We start from the raw sequence: 13045 nt of genomic DNA, 5'->3' as shown, positions 1-13045 counted from the left end.
CTATCTGTTTTTTTATTCTTTCGATACATCCATTGTGAATGTTCACGATTTTAATAGAAATTTGTAAACGAAACCAATGTATCAATTTTAAGATGTATCTCACCTTCAACATTTACCATTATTCGTCTTTTGACACTTTCAAATTATATGCAATATAAATCACTGTCACTCAGTTCGGTCTTCAATATTCTAAATGTATGTTGTTCTCATTTATATCGCACATTATCTTATCTGTACAACTCATGTATCAAATTGCAGAAATGTTTTTCTTCTGTTTTACTACAATACTTTTCCGGGAACTTCTTTATCGTCCCCTGATTTTCGCAAAGATAGTCCCCAGTTTGGACAGTGTGTTACTTGCCATTTTTCTTTACCCTTTCCCACATTTATTTATTTTTACTTGCCTCAAAAAGCAAGAAGGGGGTGAAACTTCACTGTAAACAAATTTTGGACATGAATTTTACAGTTAAGAATAGAGATTTGGTCCAGATAAAAAAAGGCTGAATTATTTTTTTTCGGAAGCGGTCAAAAAAAGATATACATTTATATCGCACATTATCTTATCTGTACAACTCATGTATCAAATTGCAGAAATGTTTTTCTTCTGTTTTACTACAATACTTTTCCGGGAACTTCTTTATCGTCCCCTGATTTTCGCAAAGATAGTCCCCAGTTTGGACAGTGTGTTACTTGCCATTTTTCTTTACCCTTTCCCACATTTATTTATTTTTACTTGCCTCAAAAAGCAAGAAGGGGGTGAAACTTCACTGTAAACAAATTTTGGACATGAATTTTACAGTTAAGAATAGAGATTTGGTCCAGATAAAAAAAGGCTGAATTATTTTTTTTCGGAAGCGGTCAAAAAAAGAATTCTAGACCCCTTAACATACAGTTAATAATAGTTTGAGTTAGAGCTGATGCAGTTTCCTATAATTTGAAATAAATTTTCACAAAAGTAGTACACCAGAATGTAAAAATGTATAATGTGAAAGTTTAGGTCGCATTGTTTTAAGCTCCATTTATTATCTAAATGAAATGCACTATTAAATAGCTGTGTATTCAGACCAACTGATTAATATAGCATTTCATTCGACCGGTTCTGTTGAGTACATGATCAAATCAGTTGAAAAAAAAATGAGATATAATCAAATTTTTCGATTTAATTTAAGATACAATGCCTTTGAAGATACATGTTACACATGCGGTGTACATTTGTGAATTTATTCATGAATAAATCAATTCTATTATACTAAGTTCTGATATGTCTAGCACAAATACCGTGCATTTTATATTTCTATTAATCTTATAAGGTTGAAGGCAAAATAACTGTTTCCCTAATAAAGGTTTCTACTATTTAAAAAAAGATATATTCAACATGTATGCAAATAGATCTAAAAAGATGTGGTATGAGTGTCAATGAGACAACTCTCCTTCCGAGTAATATTTTGTTAAAAGCAAATCATTATTGATCAAAGTACAGCCTTCAACACGGAGGCTTGAAGTTAAACGTTTAAACAGGTGCCAATATTCACCCTTACCTGAAATAGTAGTATAACAATACAATATCATCAATCTTAAAGAAAAACTAGAACACACCCGGGAAATCGCGGGAATTTAAAGCTTAGTTGAAAGGATGTAAACTGTTGTACGGAGAATTTTGTTAAAGATTTTGTGTCTGGAGAATTTCAGTTAAAGAGATAATGTCTGGAGAATTTCAGAAAAGGTATTAAAATTCATAGGTTCTTGGAAAGAGTTTCAGCTCTCTCCCTTGTTTCCAAAGTCAGATATTTATTTTTTGTTTCTGTTGAATTCCATTTTTTTCGCTTTTCTGTATACTATGAACATACGTATCCTATAAATAAAGTGTATTTGCTATAAACTAACAATTTCAAGTTTCTTCTCATATGCGATCACTGATATAGTATATAGACATTTGATAGAGAGTCTCTATCAACCCGATAATTTGTGTCCTATCCCCAAGTAATCTTATTAAATTTATTTGCAAGTCCAAAACCGGAAGTCTTGTTTGACTTAAAAGCGAAATCGCGGGCATTTCAAGCTTAGATGACAGTATGTTATCTATTTCATGATGAATTTTTGTAAAGATTTTATGTCTGGAGAATTTAAGAAATTATATCAAAAGTTATATAGGTACATGCAGACAGGATAATATTTTTAAGCCCTCTCTCTTTTTTTCAAAGTCCGTTATCATTTTGTTTTCTGTTATACTCCATTATTTCATTTCTGTATACTATGAACAGAAACAAATAATACATATGCCTCTTTGTATTTAGTTTTCTATTAACTATAAATTCTAAGTTTCTTCTCCACGGCGATCACTGGTATATCATATAGAGTCTATATATATTATAGTAGTATTTAAATCATGGTAAACATGCAGATTAACGCAAAAAATAGTTGTCCTGTCCCCGTACGAGTACTAATGAAAATTATGTGCAAGTTAACACCGAGGTATAATGGTAGTGGTACATACGATCTAAAAATCACGATATGGACACGCTCTAATTGGCTTAATTTTTTAAATTTTTGTTTATCCATCATACAATTGGCTCTCAATGTTAAAACCGGTAGTCATGTTTGACATAAAAGTTGTGCTGATGACGGAATGAATATCCGGACGCTTTTATTTTCGTTTTTCTCCCAAAATAACCCAAACTGAATAGTCATAAGAATGGATGACAAATGTGACTATGCATGGTACCTATAGGACACAGAGGCATGATGATCAATTTATTGTGGGAGGAAGAGACGCGACACACAAAATGATATCTTCTCGTTTAATAGTATAAATCGCTTATATTGAAATAATTAATGTAGATAGTTTACACTTCTAAAGTGTGCAATTACAACCAGAACCTTATAAATCCAACTTCAAATTTAATGAATTTAAGAATGAAAACTTAAGTTCGCCTATGTCCTTCCCTCTCTCCCATATATCATTTAGCATTTAATTTGTATATAATCCAGGAAAATATTTACAACACATGATATTATTTTTGATGTATGGCAAATAAATTCCTTCGTATAACATGTATACGAAATATTGAATTTTTAATCTTAGCTAAGCATGCAAATGTATACAAAAGTCATTTAACATGACTCAGTCTAGAAGAACATGCGTATTGAACTCGAGGTATCGAATAAGCCGTAATGGCATTGAACTAGTTCACAGTTACTACGAGTACTCTTACTTCGATGTTTTGTCGCTATTGTTTTCATGTTAGTGGTTTTCGTACCGATATTTAAAGTTAATCTAATTTTAACTGATGCTTAGTTTCTTCTTATGTTCTGCTTTAAGACCAGTTGGACGGCAAACGATTTAATGGCTTCTAAGGTCGAGACATAGGTCACGTGATGAAAGGTCAGAGTTAACGATATTTTGGTAAACGTGCATGCCTCGTTGTTTTTAGACTCACATCGTCTAATTTGTGCTCGTATATTTATAAAAATCAAAGTTTTCAATTCTAAATTGAATAAGCTTTCTTAATAGGTCTTTCCACCTTTCCTTGTGGAAAGACCTATTGAATTTGTTCTGATTTTTTTTTCTTTCGCCTAATTTTTTTCTTGCGGTGTAAAAATGTTTCAACAGATGTTGCTTAGTATTTTTGTATATGATATCATACAGTCTATATGCATTTGAAACTGACCCTGTTTAACCGAACACTTTTCTCTGTAAGCGTTATCTCCCCGAACACTGTTTTTCTTGTTATCAGATCTCCTCCGCAACCGTAAAAGAAAGCGGCCAATTCCTTTTTCCAAATTGCTCGTTATATCCTCAGGATGTTAGTTTTTATTTTGACCGAAGCTTTACGAAGACTCCATATGAGAATTATTTCCCCTTTTATATTGAAATATATGAAATGAATGTGTAACTAGAAAACCATAAGTGATAGAGGCCGAGGGTCATGTGATATGAGGTCATTGGTCCAAAAAAAAAGAAAATGACGTCAAGGTCATGTTCAAAATTTAGATTTTGACTTGTCACCTCTTATTTTCAGAAATCATATAAGATATCGACAAAATATTTCACACAATGTGTGTTGCGACATGTCGTAACACGTAAATTTTAGTTCAAAGGGTACGTAAACATTTGATGCGAGTTTTCCCCCTTTTATATCTTATATTAGTTGTATAGTAATTTAACTCATCAATAATATAAAGTAGAGGCCTGGGGTCTTTTGATTTGAGGTCCTTGGTTGTTGACCTTGAAATTGAGCTCAAGGTTATAGACAAAATTAACGTTCTAGATTTTGACCTTTGCTTTTACCTCATATGTATACATGATAAAGACAGGGGACTTTTTGCAATAGGTTGCAAACAATGTGATCTTGTAAAAGCCAACCAGAAGTGACCTTTTGTTTACCGGAAGTAGCTATTTTTTTATTCTAAATTAATGTAAAAGTAAATAGAATCATACATTTTTGGAATCAGTGTCAATTAAGCTATCAAAATATACCGGAAATAACAACGTTTGAACCGGAAGTAAACATTATCTTCCTTATCTATATTTTTTCCATAAAACCCATACATTATTGGAATCAGGGTTCAACAAGCTGTCATTTGACGCTACAACTGACATTTGAAACCAAATTTTAATATTTAAATATAAAAAAATCCTTACTGGTGGAAAGACCATCAATGGTTCTCTGAACAATTGGTTTTTAATTGTATATAATTATTATTAAAAAGTGTTGTTCAAGTGTTATGAATTCACTAGTGAAGTGAAATTTTTTTCTGAAAATTTGCGAAGGTCCATGGGAAATCCCTAATAATTCATTAAATAGTTTGGTAACGTGTTTAGGGGTACAAAATATGTAGTAAATCATTTTTTGGCTCTTATTTGACTTTTACAAATCACAAAAACCCTGAATACGCAATTGTGTTAGCTAATTCGTAGCGAAGCGGAGCTCAAAGGGAGAGAACTCGGTACACGCATCGAAGGATACTGCAAGTTAACAACAGTAAATTTGAGAACAATGTATGATGAAAGTTATATTTTGACACTTTCTTGAATAACTTTTCGATATTTTATGTTCTTCTACTGCTTAACCATTAAAATAGTCATGGAATGGTTGAAAATGACATTTTATTACTTACAGGATTTTGAAAACTTCCAAAAAAGAAAATTATGAATTTAACTGACTTTTTCTGAAACTTGGATTTATTGTATATTCTCAAACACCCTTTTGGTAGATAAAAAGATACAAGAGGGGTTTATCAGTCATTTGATAGCAGAACTCTGGTTACCATAGAATGTAACTGTTCATGACATTAAAATAAAAGATTATAAAAATATGGTAAAATGCAAATGTAGTCATTGCATGCTTCAAAATTGTGAACATCATCATTGAATGAAAACAAGTCAATTTGCTGTGGAAAGAAGTACATGTATAAATTTTGTTATATTATTCCTGCTTTAAGATACAGTGGGGTCCCAGGGGGTCTAGGGATTGGAATCCCCTCTTTTTATGGAAGATTAATGCATTTGAATGGGAGCATATAGTAGCATAGTAGAACCCTACCCTCTTTTATCTTTGGTTGAGAATACCCCCACCCCTGTTTAAATTTGGCTGGATCCACCCCGGGATGTAGAATATGTACAAGTTCTGTTGTTCGCCTTAATCAAGAGAAAAAAATCTGAACATCCAAAGATTTGGGTTTAAAACATAATAATCAATACAAAGATATCTGAACCAAAAGCTGTATTGCAAACTAATATCTTGCAGTTTCATAATTCCTATTACTAGTTTATGTATTGTTTCAAGATTTGCTTTACTTTTTTTCTTATATTTGAATTAAAAAGTCCTGCAAACAACTCTTGTGTCCTTTCAATTAAATTATTGATTGAATAATAAGCTATTAAAGCTGACCAGTATATAAAGACTAAAAATGATTTGTTGAAATAAAAGAGTGGTATTAAGTCATAAAATATTCTGAATCAACTTCAAATTCAATCCAAATTCATACTGACCTCATCTAAAATGCATATTCAATTGAACTACAAAATCTCAAAAACCTGAGACTACTACAATGTATACTAAGCAACAAAGAGATTGACCACTTCCCATGTTAAAGTATTCTCAGACAAAAACAGATATGACATAAATACAGTATGTTCAGAAATTTTGTCAAGAATGGACAACAGTGAGATTTTTATTATTCTGATATCAGATATAATCTCATGGTATCGAATCAGAATGCAATTTTTTTTATTGAGATAATCAATTTAATCGCATTATTTACTTTAATAAGAACCTCATGATACTATCTGAATTAACAGTCAAGACTTAGCTTGTCAACATCTAACTTACTTTAAGTACTTAAGTTAACCTGTTAGTACTGAAATAAAGAGATGTGGCTATGATTAGATAAGATAATATATTTTTATTCAAATTGAAGGGCCATTAAGAGCAAAGTAATTTATTACAATGATTTTTTTTATAATTGACACAATAATTTTGATATTAATCATATCAATATGAATATAACCATCTCATTTCTTAGATTTTAAACCACAGCCAGATCAGAGCCACACATATAGTAGAAATATTAAAGGCATAACAATCAAATATATTATCAACAGGCAAATATTTTCAACATCTTAGATAAAACAATATCTGTTCTATACTGAATTTTTTCTCAGTTCAAACATTTATCATTATCTATTAATATAAATTGCAACACTTTTCAATACCTCTAGGTTTTCTTGAATAACAAAGCCAATTAAGTTTGGCACTTTTGTTTACCTTTTCAAAATTTTTACAACCTATTAATTTATTCTCATACATTTTTTTCTTCAACAAGTTATAAAAGGGACACTGAATTAAAATATGGTAAAATTGCCAATGAGATAACAGTCTTGAAACTATCCACCAGATCCAAGTGTCTGTTAGCAGTTAAATTAAAAGTCACATACTAGACAGCAAAAATGAATACATTTCAAATTCATTGTTTTCAAGTATATGAGGAAAAAAGAGTATTACTAGTTTTTGTCTTATTACATGTACAAGAGAGTATAAGAAATAATAATATAAATAAGGAAATAACTTAGACAAAAAAGACAGGACTTATCCACTGGACTATATGTAAAGTATTCCCTTACTAATCCTTAGAGGAGCTGCTGTATACTTAGAAAACAGGATGTTGAGGACTTGTCCCATCAATCAGCATTAATTTTTAGACAGTATACATTATGGTCAATATTGCAATCTGACCTATTTGTTCCAACCTATGAGTATTAAAATTAATACCTAGGGTGGGAATTAAACCCATGTTTGTCCATTTACTCTATATTGTTCTGCATGTACGTACATTTTACATGTGAAATATATCAAATGCAAAAAAAAATGCTGTAATGTAAATATGGTTTTTTGTAAACATCATTTCAATTTACAGACTCATTTTTTAAAGACCTAGCAAAGGAAGTTCCTGGACCTACCTAGACGTATTTCTTAGGCAAGTGTATTATATAATTTTTGAAAGTATAACACGATAATGGTTACTGCTAAGTATTTAGTAACAACAACGTACAATTTAGGTAAAAAAACAAACAACTATCAACAATCCCACGGTTCCCATGTTTGTATCAAAACAACACATCAGGCTTATTTACACGAATTTTTGCTAAAGCTGAAAGTTAAATATGTCTGGTTAAGTTCTAAAAAGAATGCATTTGCTGTAATGACTTGTGTATGCATTGAAATAAAATGAAGATAATATCGATTTTTTTACCGTACATTATGAACACATAACATTCCCGGGGTATCCCCACAAAACACATGGCTACTTTGTAACGATGGCTGGTAACGTGTTGCCACTTTCTAACGGTAAATGTAATTGGATGATATTCAAAGATCAATAATTAAGTTGCTAACAAATGATTTGATACGAAATTGTGTAAATAATTGTTATAAATAGTTGAAAAAAATGTAAACATTTATATCCACCTTTTTGACGCAGGAAACAAAACTCATTTTGAACGGGACATCGTTCTCAAAGATGCCGTAGAAAAAATTATAGGTGGCACTGTTTGTGGGCGTTCACATTTTTTGTGTCGACAAGTTGACCTTTTATCTGTAAGACAACTGTCACTCGTTAAGACGAGAATCGTTCAAAAACATGTAACCCCACCATATTCTATATGTGCCTGTCCTAAGTCCAAAGCCTGAGGATCAATGGTTGTCGTTGGTTCATATATGTCATATGTGTGTTTTTGGAAGTACTTTGTTTTAAATAAGGTCGTAAGTTTCCTCTTTTTTTACGATAAAGTTGAGGCTTATTATAGCCGAAAATGAGGTACAGAATGTTCTCATTGTTGATGGTCGTAACAAATAAATATTCCAAACAGAAATATAATTTGTCTTTCTCAAGATAAGGTCAATTTAAAAAAAAACATTCTGCATTAAAACCTATTCATAGCTGCATATGGTTGATAGCAATAAGAAATAAGATATATATACAGGTTGTGGATTAATGATCAGAACTGGTTGGAGTATTAAATCGGAGGAGCATAGGTTATTGTAAGGCAGTACTACAGGTATTCATTTAACAGCAGATAGGTATACCTTTATTACTGTAAAAAATATACTTCTACCTCACCTGTGCCCTCGACAAAACCAACATCAAGGAAGTACATACATTCAGAGCATATGAAGTATTATTGCTTGATATCTTTGTTTCATCAATTACCCATGTGGGGTGACACCTGCAGTTTACAACCTCAAACGAGACCTCAAATTACGAAATTCAATCAACAGTACCGCACACTAGTGATTTACGATAAAATCATGGCATGTCCTCACTGGATTCTTTAGGGAAGTGGTCGGAACAAAGTGTTGTTTGGGCTTTGGAAAAATAATTAATACGTGTTTCTCGTTTCTCGTTTTTCATATAGATTAGACCGTTGGTTTTCACGATTGAATGGTTTTACACTAGTAATTTTGGGACCCTTTATAGCTTGTTGCTCGGTGTGAGCCAAGGCTCCGTGTTGAAGGTCTTGCATTGACCTATAATGGTTTACTTCTATGAATTGTTATTTGGATGGAGAGTTGTCTCATTGCCACTCACACTACATCTTCTTATATCTATCTTCACGCCTTCTATAAGTCTGCGGGTCATTCGAAAAACAGAAAATATCATGTCACTATTCTTCTGTTGCTGAATCCATCGGTATCGCACATAATCACTGTCATGCGTTTTGTATGGAACGCCACGACTGCCTTATGTTAATAATCAGCATTATACGCAGTGTTCACAGCATTATATGAAGTGATCACAGCATTATATGTAGTGCTCACAACATTATATGAAGTGATCACAGCATTATATGCAGTGCTCACAGCATTATATGCAGTGTTCACAACATTATATGAAGTGCTCACAACATTATATTAAGTGCTCACAACATTATATTAAGTGCTCACAACATTATATTAAGTGCTCACAACATTATATTAAGTGTTCACAACATTATACGTTTTTTGTTGTATGATGAGATTGGTGTATGATGAGATATATGAATGATGAGATCATTCGGTAAACTTCGTTTTTTAGCGGAAATTACCGAATCCATAATTGGTAAATTACGGTAATGCCCAGCAAACAAATTTAAAAAGTTATTAAAATCATGTTATCATAAGGTAGCATACAATATTTAAAACTGATTAAAATAAGTAAGGAAAAGATGAAACTGAGAGGTGAATGATTGAAGTAGTTCTGTTCATCGTAAGAAATACGAATGGCAAAATGTAAGTTAGATAATAAAAAGTTTATTTAATGAAATATCGTAGGAAAATTTGTATGATATATTCTCGAGTTCATTTCCTACTGAAAAAATTTAGCAAGGTGCTATTTTATAGTCCGTACTCAGTTTTAAAACGCTTAATTACCTTTTAAATAAAACAGTCAGCTTTCTATAACACATAGGTGCCATATTACGCTAGCTTATATATGTCATGATAGAGTCATTTTTGGCATCGATTTTCAGAATTTGGCATTTTTACTTTAATAACTATTTAACAGATATGGAAAATGCAGTTTAAAGCATTTCACTGTAGGTGTTAAACATAACTTTACCTCATTTATTCCATTTTTTTACAAGCTTTTTAGCACGGCAAGTACTAAGATTGTCTTCTAAATATGATCAGCAGTCTTATATAGAAATTTAAACTTTCATAGAAAAATTTACCCTTTCAAGACCCTGTTTAACATTTTCATTTTAAGTTATCATCTCTTATGGAAATTGAGTTTGTGGGGATGAATAAAACATTTACTACGTTTGTTCGTCAGTTTGCACGGTACATACATGAATATATATAAAAGTGGTATGATTGCCAATGAAACAACTTTCCACAAGAGACAAAATGACATCACAGAAATTTTAAACAGCTAAACGGCCACAGTATGACCTTCAATCATGAGGAAAGCTCATACCGGATAGTCAGCTATAGAAGGCCCCGAAATGATAAACGAAAAATATTCCTAATTTATGTACAAACAAACGATGGAAAAACTAACATGTATATAACACATTAAATAACAAACGACAACCACTGAAATAAAGGCTCCTCCTGACTTGGGACGGCCACATATATGCAAAATGTGGCGGGCTTTAACATGTTAGCGGGATGTTGGTATCCTCCCTCTCACCTGGGACAGTGGCGTAACAGAACAACATAAGAACGAACTATGAAAATCAGTTGTAAAAGACTTGTTAGTTTTCTAGTTTGAATTGTTTTACATGGTCGTATCGGGGCCTTTTATAGCTGACTATGCGGTATGGGCTTTGCTCATTGTTGAAGGCCGTACAGTGACCTATAGTTGTTAATGTTTGTGTCATTTTGGTATTTTGTTGATAGTTGTCTCATTGGCAATCATACCACATCTTCTTTTTTTATATTAACTCATTAGATGGGTACAAATATAAATACATATGATCTAACAAGAAAATAGAGTGAACGTGCATGTGGGCGGGTACTTGTATATCCCAACAATAAAAAGACACTATAAGTACTGATCTGAGAGCATATATAACTAATATAGTACCATGCTGTTGATTAAAAATAAAATCACTCCAGACCCTTTTGTTTTCCACATAATTAATATTGCCAATAAGTTCCGGGTCGAATCGATACCAATAATATATTCACCTGTTAACTATTACATTATATGTACGTTCCGCATCTGACAGGAGTACCACGAAACGCTGTATTTAAGATTTTGCTATATAAACGGGTCGTAATCACAGGGTTGGAACTACTTAATTCAATCCTTGTCACATTGTTCCCGATTGTAGTACTTTAATCAGTATGACTTTCTAGGATGACAATACGAATAATAAAAATCTGGACTTAAAATAAGGCGTATAGGTACAGCATGTACAGTTTTCAATTTGTTAGACGTAAAACAACGAATCAAAGATTCAATTTTATTCATAACTCATAAAGGACAAAACTGTTGTTAAAAAAATACTCCTTTCCAGAGACTTTTGTTTTCCAAACAAAATCAATAATACCAATATTAAATTGACAAGTTCCAGGTCGACGGGTTCAAACAGAAAGATGTTAAAAGCAGAGAAAACTTCATCTTATAATCGGCATGACTTTATCAGATGACAATACCAATACTAAAATAAGGATTACGCATAGTTATATTCTTTAATTCAGTCACAGACCCGCGATATCACGGATGTGTTCTAGTAAATATATATACATATTAAGTTGTGAATATGGTAAAACTAATCCTCAAAAAAAGTTTAAAATGCCCTGGTGTGGAATAAACTTGGGTTAAATTGATCATACTTCTTAATTAACTTATTTCAATCCGTTTTAAATATTGTATACTGCCTTAATGATCACATATATAATAATAACTGTTTAAATTTGTTTGCCTGGCATTACCGTAATTTACCAATTATGGATTCGGTAATTTCCGCTAAAAAACGAAGTTTACCGAATGATCTCATCATTCATAAATCTCATCATACATCAATCTCATCATACAACAAAAAAACGTATAATGTTGTGAACACTTAATATAATGTTGTGAGCACTTAATTTAATGTTGTGAGCACTTAATATAATGTTGTGAGCACTTAATATGATGTTGTGAGCACTTCATATAATGTTGTGAACACTGCATATAATGCTGTGAGCACTGCATATAATGCTGTGATCACTTCATATAATGTTGTGAGCACTACATATAATGCTGTGATCACTTCATATAATGCTGTGAACACTGCGTATAATGCTGATTATTAACATAAGGCAGTCGTGGCGTTCCATAGTTTTGTTAGATAATAATCGAAAATACATTTGTGCCGTAACCTTATGGAAACATGAATGATTGGAACCCTCTACTAAGTAGCCTTGTTCCGAGTGACTTCTAAGACTGACGTATTCATATTAAATATGTCGATAAATTGTTTAATTGAAATAAATGTTTTACCAAATATTTGACACCTATATTGCTTTTGAAGTATTTTTTTGGGAAATTATGAATAATTAAACATTTTTAAACAAAAAATGAAAATCTCGCCATTTCTCCTTCTAGAGTGTAGAACAACTGCATGACTTCATATTACTCTTGGCGTCAAAGAGCGTTTCATGTTGTATAGACATATGTCTTTTGTTAAAGGTGGTATATTGTTTTAATTGATTTTACATTTAAATCTCCAATTTTGTAGTTCAATAGTTAGAAACTGACATGTTTTTATCAACCCTATATGATTTCATTTTAACAAGTATTGTTTCTTTTCTGAAAAAAGATGTTGATATTTGAAATTTGCAGTATGGACTATAACTACTGCATACCTTTGAACAAAGCTATACACTTGCGAAATTATCCCATATACTACAATTTTTAGATGATATGATATTAATCTCTTCATGAACTTGACGTGAAAATAAATCTGATCATGGCATATTTTTTATTATATTCACAGTTACTTTTTTTATATTAAAAAATTACAGTAAATATTAGTAAAAAGCATGGTGATGGTCTGTTTTAACATCCATTCTCTGTA

The sequence above is a fragment of the Mytilus trossulus genome, chromosome 13 (genome assembly GCF_036588685.1).
Source record: "Mytilus trossulus isolate FHL-02 chromosome 13, PNRI_Mtr1.1.1.hap1, whole genome shotgun sequence".
NCBI classification, from domain to species: domain Eukaryota; kingdom Metazoa; phylum Mollusca; class Bivalvia; order Mytilida; family Mytilidae; genus Mytilus; species Mytilus trossulus.
This window is presented reverse-complemented; position numbering follows the sequence as displayed.